Genomic DNA, 8,301 nt, shown 5'->3' on the forward strand with positions numbered 1-8,301 from the left:
ATCCATATATAAATTTTTCACCAAATTTATTGTTCTACATGTCTTTGATAAAAAAAAAATGTTTGGGCAAAAAAAAAAATGGTTTGGGTAAAAGTTATAGCATTTACAAACTATGGTACAAAAATGTGAATTTCCGCTTTTTGAAAGCAGCTCTGACTTTCTGAGCACCTGTCATGATTCCTGAGGTTCTACAATGCCCAAACAGTAGAAAACCCCCACAAATGACCCCATTTCGGAAAGTAGACACCCTAAGGTATTCGCTGATGGGCATAGTGAGTTCATAGAACTTTTTATTTTTTGTCACAAGTTAGCGGAAAATGATGATGATTTTTTATTTTTTATTTTTTCTTACAAAGTCTCATATTCCACTAACTTGCGACAAAAAATAAAAAATTCTAGGAACTCGCCATGCCCCTCACGGAATACCTTGGGGTGTCTTCTTTCCAAAATGGGGTCACTTGTGGCGTAGTTATACTGCCCTGGCAATTTAGGGGCCCAAATGTGTGAGAAGAACTTTGCAATCAAAATGTGTAAAAAATGACCGGTGAAATCCAAAAGGTGCACTTTGGAATATGTGCCCCTTTGCCCACCTTGGCAGCAAAAAAGTGTCACACATCTGGTATCGCCGTACTCAGGAGAAGTTGGGGAATGTGTTTTGGGGTGTCATTTTACATATACCCATGCTGGGTGAGAAAAATATCTTGGTCAAATGCCAACTTTGTATAAAAAAATGGGAAAAGTTGTCTTTTGCCAAGATATTTCTCTCATCCAGCATGGGTATATGTAAAATGACACCCCAAAACACATTCCCCAACTTCTCCTGAGTACGGCGATACCAGATGTGTGACACTTTTTTGCTGCCAAGGTGGGCAAAGGGGCACATATTCCAAAGTGCACCTTTCAGATTTTGCAGGCCATTTTTTACACATTTTGATTGCAAGGTACTTCTCACACATTTGGGCCCCTAAATTGCCAGGGCAGTATAACTACGCCACAAGTGACCCCATTTTGGAAATAAGACACCCCAAGGTATTCCGTGAGGGGCATGGCGAGTTCCTAGAATTTTTTATTTTTTGTCACAAGTTAGCGGAATATGAGACTTTGTAAGGAAAAAAGAAAAAAAAAGAAAAATCATCATTTTCCGCTAACTTGTGACAAAAAAAAAAAAATTCTAGGAACTCGCCGTGCCCCTCACGGAATACCTTGGGGTGTCTTCTTTCCAAAATGGGGTCACTTGTGGCGTAGTTATACTGCCCTGGCAATTTAGGGGCCCAAATGTGTAAGAAGTACCTTGCAATCAAAATCTGTAAAAAATGGCCGGTGAAATCCGAAAGGTGCACTTTGGAATATGTGCCCCTTTGCCCACCTTGGCTGCAAAAAAGTGTCACACATCTGGTATCGCCGTACTCAGGAGAAGTTGGGGAATGTGTTTTGGGGTGCCATTTTACATATAACCATGCTGGGTGAGAGAAATATCTTGGCAAAAGACAACTTTTCCTATTTTTTTATACAAAGTTGGCATTTGACCAAGATATTTTTCTCACCCAGCATGGGTATATGTAAAATGACACCCCAAAACACATTCCCCAACTTCTCCTGAGTACGGCGATACCAGATGTGTGACACTTTTTTGCAGCCTAGATGCGCAAAGGGGCCCAAATTCCTTTTAGGAGGGCATTTTTAGACATTTGGATCCCAGACTTCTTCTCACACTTTCGGGCCCCTAAAAAGCCAGGGCAGTATAAATACCCCACATGTGACCCCACTTTGGAAAGAAGACACCCCAAGGTATTCAATGAGGGGCCTGGCGAGTTCCTAGAAATTTTTTATTTTTTGCATAAGTTAGCGGAAATTGATTTTTTTGGTTTTTTTCTCACAAAGTCTCACTTTCCGCTAACTTAGGACAAAAATTTCAATCTTTCATGGACTCAATATGCCCCTCACGGAATACCTTGGGGTGTCTTCTTTCCGAAATGGGGTCACATGTGGGGTATTTATACTGCCCTGGCTTTTTAGGGGCCCTAAAGCGTGAGAAGAAGTCTGGAATATAAATGTCTAAAAATGTTTACGCATTTGGATTCCGTGAGGGGTATGGTGAGTTCATGGGAGATTTTATTTTTTGACACAAGTTAGTAGAATATGAGACTTAGTAAGAAAAAACAAAAACAAAAACAAACAAAAAATTTCCGCTAACTTGTGCCAAAAAAAATGTCTGAATGGAGCCTTACAGGGGGGGGTGATCAATGACAGGGGGGGTGATCAATGACAGGGGGGTGATCAATGACAGGGGGGTAATCACCCATATAGACTCCCGGATCACCCCCCTGTCATTGATCACGCCCCTGGTAAGGCTCCATTCAGACGTCCGTATAATTTTTACGGATCCATGGATCGGATCCGCAAAACACATGCGGACGTCTGAAAGGAGCCTTACAGGGGGGTTATCAATGACAGGGGGTGATCAGGGTGATCACCCCCCTGTCACTGATCACCCCCCCTGTAAGGATCCATTCAGACATCCGCATGATTTTTTACGGATCCATGGATACATGGATCGGATCCACAAAAGACATGCGGACGTCTGAATGGAGCCTTACAGGGGGGTTATCAATGACAGGGGGTGATCAGGGTGATCAGGGTGATCACCCCCCTGTCACTGATCACCCCCCCTGTAAGGCTCCATTCAGACATCCGCATGATTTTTTACGGATCCATGGATACATGGATCGGATCCACAAAAGACATGCGGACGTCTGAATGGAGCCTTACAGGGGGGTTATCAATGACAGGGGGTGATCAGGGTGATCAGGGTGATCACCCCCCTGTCACTGATCACCCCCCCTGTAAGGCTCCATTCAGACATCCGCATGATTTTTTACGGATCCATGGATACATGGATCGGATCCGCAAAACACATGCGGACGTCTGAAAGGAGCCTTACAGGGGGGTTATCAATGACAGGGGGTGATCAGGGTGATCACCCCCCTGTCACTGATCACCCCCCCTGTAAGGCTCCATTCAGACATCCGCATGATTTTTTACGGATCCATGGATACATGGATCGGATCCACAAAAGACATGCGGACGTCTGAATGGAGCCTTACAGGGGGGTTATCAATGACAGGGGGTGATCAGGGTGATCAGGGGGATCACCCCCCTGTCACTGATCACCCCCCCTGTAAGGCTCCATTCAGACATCCGCATGATTTTTTACGGATCCATGGATACATGGATCGGATCCACAAAACACATGCGGACGTCTGAATGGAGCCTTACAGGGGGGTGATCAGGGAGTGTATATGGGTGATCACCCGCCTGTCATTGATCACCCCCCTGTAAGGCTCCATTTAGACGTCCGTATGCGTTTTGCGGATCCGATCCATGTATCCATGGATCCGTAAAAATCATGCGGACGTCTGAATGGAGCCTTACAGGGGGTGATCAATGACAGGGGGGTGATCAATGACAGGGGGTGATCAGGGAGTGTATATGGGTGATCACCCGCCTGTCATTGATCACCCCCCTGTAAGGCTCAATTTAGACGTCCGTATGCGTTTTGCGGATCCGATCCATGTATCCATGGATCCGTAAAAATCATACGGACGTCTGAATGGAGCCTTACAGGGGGGTGATCAATGACAGGGGGGTGATCAATGACAGGGGGTGATCAGGGAGTGTATATGGGTGATCACCCGCCTGTCATTGATCACCCCCCTGTAAGGCTCCATTTAGACGTCCGTATGCGTTTTGCGGATACGATCCATGTATCCGTGGATCCGTAAAAATCATACGGACGTCTGAACGGAGCCTGACAGGGGGGTGATCAATGACAGGGCGGTGATCAATGACAGGGGGGTGATCAGGGAGTTTATATGGGGTGATCATGGGTGATCAGGGGTTTATAAGGGGTTAATAAGTGACGGGGGGGGTGTAGTGTAGTGTAGTGTGGTGTTTGGTGCGACTGTACTGACCTACCTGAGTCCTCTGGTGGTCGATCCTAACAAAAGGGACCACCAGAGGACCAGGTAGGAGGTATATTAGACGCTGTTATGAAAACAGCGTCTAATATACCTGTTAGGGGTTAAAAAATTCGGATCTCCAGCCTGCCAGCGAACGATCGCCGCTGGCAGGCTGGAGATCCACTCGCTTACCTTCCGTTCCTGTGAGCGCGCGCGCCTGTGTGCGCGCGTTCACAGGAAATCTCGCGTCTCGCGAGATGACGCATATATGCGTGACTGTGCGCCAGCCTGCCACCTCCGGAACGCACATGTGCGTTAGGCGGTCCGGAGGTGGTTAAGCAATTGTCCCTACAATGGTCACTCCACTCCAATATCTCCCTGGCCTGCCAATCAACAACAGGATTGTGCGCTACCAACCAGGGAAGACCTAATACCATAGGAGTGGGAAGCCCTTTCAGGACATAGCAAGAAATAAACTTATTATAGAGGGCCCCCCACCCGAAGATGTATGTTATGTACAATGTGTGTCAGGTTCCCCGGAGTAAGAGGAGAAGAGTCGATAGCAAATATGGGGATAGATCTAAGTAAACGCTAGACCCCGCCTCCACTCATACAAACACAGCAAATATATATTTGCTTATCACTTATCATTCATTATGGTTTTTCCAATTTTTTTTTAAAATTGTCTGTCTCTGATTTTCGGGATAAGTTGTCCAGAAAAAAGAAAAATTCTTGTTGACCCCCCCTTTGTATTTCTGTTCACCTAGTCCTATGACCACATACAATTTGGGTATGACATATACTGATGTGTTCAGAGATAGTCACCCATTGAGCTATCAGTATGTGCAGAGGCCATTTGGTCGTTGTGTCCCTTGTTAGGCTAGGTTCACATCTGCGCCAGTGGACTCCAGCAGAGAAACACACTACCAGACCTTACCATATCCGGCATAGCCGGGCACCGCCATTGTCTATAATGGGATCTGACTGGGATCCGGCGCATTTCCAGCATTTCATTATTATTTGTTTATTTGTTTTTACCGGATTATAAAATAACTTGCGGCACAGAAACAATATCTTGTTACAATTTATGGGTAGAAATTCATTCTTTGCTACAAAAAAATGTGACAAAGAAGATTCACAAAAGACAGCTCCTTGGATTTCTGAAGTCTGTCTCCCCTCGTGCCTTAGGGCTCGTTCACACAAACTTTTTCTGCGTTCCGTATACGGCCCGTTTTTTTTATTCCATATAGGTCCATACACGGAACCATTCATTTCAATTTAAAAAAAACTGAATGTACTCCGTATGCATTCGTTTCCGTATTTCCGTTTTTCCGTTCTGTTCAAAGATAGAACATGTCCTATTATTGCCTGCAAATCATGTTCCGTGGCTCCATTCAAGTAAAGGGGTCCACAAAAAAAATGGAACACATACGGAATGTATTCTGTATGTCTTCCGTATCCGTTCCGTTTTTGCGGAACCATCTATTGAAAATTTTATGCCCAGACCAATTTTTTCTATGTAATTACTGTTTACTGTATATGACATACGGAAAAACGGAGTGGAACCGGAAACACTACTGAAACAAAATGGATCCGTTAAAAACGGCCCGCAAAACACTGAAAAAGCTATATGGTCGTGTGAACGAGCCTTTATTTTGTGACTGCTTTGTCAGATCTGTTTATATAGAGCACAGCATTGATCATGTATCTCCATCCACACCTGATTATGGAATATGAGCAACTCACAGATACAGCAGACAGACAGACGGACAGACAGTGGGTACAGGGTTTTCGAATGCTTACCTCTCACTTTCAGAGTAGCCGCGGTGGAGTCTGATAGCGACGTCCTATAAAACCCTTTATATTGACTACTGAGGCGTGACAGGAAACATTTAGGCAAACAATATTTTTTGGACAAGTCTAATTATTCAAGAGTTCCTCCCTTGAAGTAAATCTGAAGACCTTAAATGACATAAGAAAGGAAGTGAAGTTGGGGGAGGGGGTGAAAGAAGTGCCAAATTACTAAGGCAGGATTAATAGCAGATATATGAAACACAATCTGCAAGCATTGAGAAAACCTGTGGGAAACAGTCAGGGGCCAACGTGGAGAAGGTGTGGCCCATGGCACCGTCAATGCAACCTCCGAGCCAGTGGTCTCTAAGTGTTGCAAAAGTCAGCACGCCCTGACACCTGGAGAACTGCGAGTTGGAGATGTCCGCCCAAGAACAATGAAGCTGCACTGGATCACAGCTGCACATTTTGGACTTGGGGGGCAAAATGGAAGCCTTCTAAGAAATTGAGCTCATCCAAGAACCATGTCCACTGCTGGATATTAGAGAAGAAGCCATGAAGGGTGGCTCAAACATTTGTAATAACAGGGCTCCTGCTGGGGAAAGCCATATAGTCGGTAACCAAAATCCTAAATTATACAAGGTGGTCTCCCTTCTTCCTCATTAGCTATAAATAAGTGAAGTCATAATGGGGGCTTCATATTGGGAGGCTTTATGAAGCCAATATTGTCAAGGTCCTTTCACACGACTTGTGTCCGTTTTACGGACTGCATATCAGCAGAATACGAATACCGGCCATGTGCACACTACATCAGGCCATGAACTTCAATGGGTTTGTGATCTGCAAGATGCGGCAAAGAATAGGACATGTCTTATCTTTTGTGGCGTGACCGCATGGACCCAGAGGCACACAGAAGGGCTTCCAGATTCAGGTAATTTCTCAAGGTTTCTCTTTCTGTCAGAGTACACATCACAGGACCAAAAATATTAACATTCTATAGTAATATTTGTATTGGAAGAAGCAGATGATGAAACTTTCTCTCTGGCAGAGAATCAGGAATGTTAATGAGATGTTCCTTGTGTTCTGTTTGCCTTCATCTGTTGGTTCCATGTCATGCGTGCCAGTCTCAGAAGACACATGCTCCACTATAATTGTCTGCCAAGAAATCAGAGTTTTTTCAAAGAATAGTAGCTATATAAACCCACAATCATTTTTTTTCTCTTCTTCTATTGGTTTTATACTGTATATATATTTTTTATATATATATTTTCTTATTTTTTCCTATATTCTTTATTATTATATTTTTTATATATACTCTCCTTTCCCATTAATATAATTTTAATGCAGATTATTTGGAAATTTAAACCTATATATTTGCTTTGAATCTTCAATCTTTTTCTTTTACTTCCCACTTCTCACAATATGTTTATCTGCCCTAACAGTCACACATCCATTCAGTTTTTATCGGACATTAGAAGGCGAGTGTCAGTGGAACGCATTCTTCACTATGCGTTCCAAACCTCCCTTTCAGCGCAGGAACGAAGTATGACCCATAAGGTGAAGCGCACACAGCTAGATGCGCTCCAGGCCTCCACTATTCCTGACGCGTGCGCACCAGCTTTGCATGCGTTCCAGCGATGCGCTCCACAGACTGGAAGATGGGCTGTGGAACGCCCCTACACTTAAGCTTCCCCAGTGTGTGTCACGCTGGACAGGATACAAGATACACAGAATACAACCAAACAAGTGTCTAGGCAAGAAGCTGGGGATAAAGGTCACCTCCTGACAAATCCCTACCAGCTCTCCCTAGACTTCTATGCCCACGTTCAGACCCTGAAGGTGGGAATGAACGTGTCCCCGTGCCTAGGCTGGATATACCCTAAAATTCCTAAGATGGTAAAAGGGGGAAAGAGGCAGCCTGCTCTCTCAGGACCTGGAGGGGGCAGGCGTCTCTCTAACAGCCTAGACAGACAATCACAAGAAAAACAAAACCAACTTATCTTGTTAGTGAGCAGGAACAGCAAATCCTTCCTTCCTTCCTTCCTCTGAGCCAGACAGAAGCTATAACCCGCACAGGACACTGGGAGTGGGCGTAATTTAAACTCTAACCAATGACCCCACCCAGTGCACCTGAAGGGAGGCGGATACAGCTCAACTCCAAAACAAAAAACAAAAGGCTACACACGTGCTGCTAACCTGGCAGACCTTCGCACATAACCTGAGCAGGGCATGACAGTGTGTTTTTTATATTAAAAAAAGCTGTATATATCTATTGGTTTGGACCAGATTCATTTGAGGCTAGGTTGAAAAAAAAAATACTGGGGAATCAGTTTTATATCGATCCAAATGTAACTGTGACCCGGAAGTGACATCACCTGAACTCTATGACACCATATTGTTTGCCCCTATACTTTTTGTATAAAATGCTCGTTTGTACCAATACTCTGCTCCTGAGGAAGGGGACTTATTTTATGCCCCGAAATGCGTTGAGCTCCATTTCCTGCTGTTTAGAAATAAAGGAATTTTGCAAGAGGAACCGACTGTGGTACTG

The sequence above is a fragment of the Bufo gargarizans genome, chromosome 11 (genome assembly GCF_014858855.1).
Source record: "Bufo gargarizans isolate SCDJY-AF-19 chromosome 11, ASM1485885v1, whole genome shotgun sequence".
In the NCBI taxonomy this organism is placed as follows: Eukaryota; Metazoa; Chordata; class Amphibia; order Anura; family Bufonidae; genus Bufo; species Bufo gargarizans.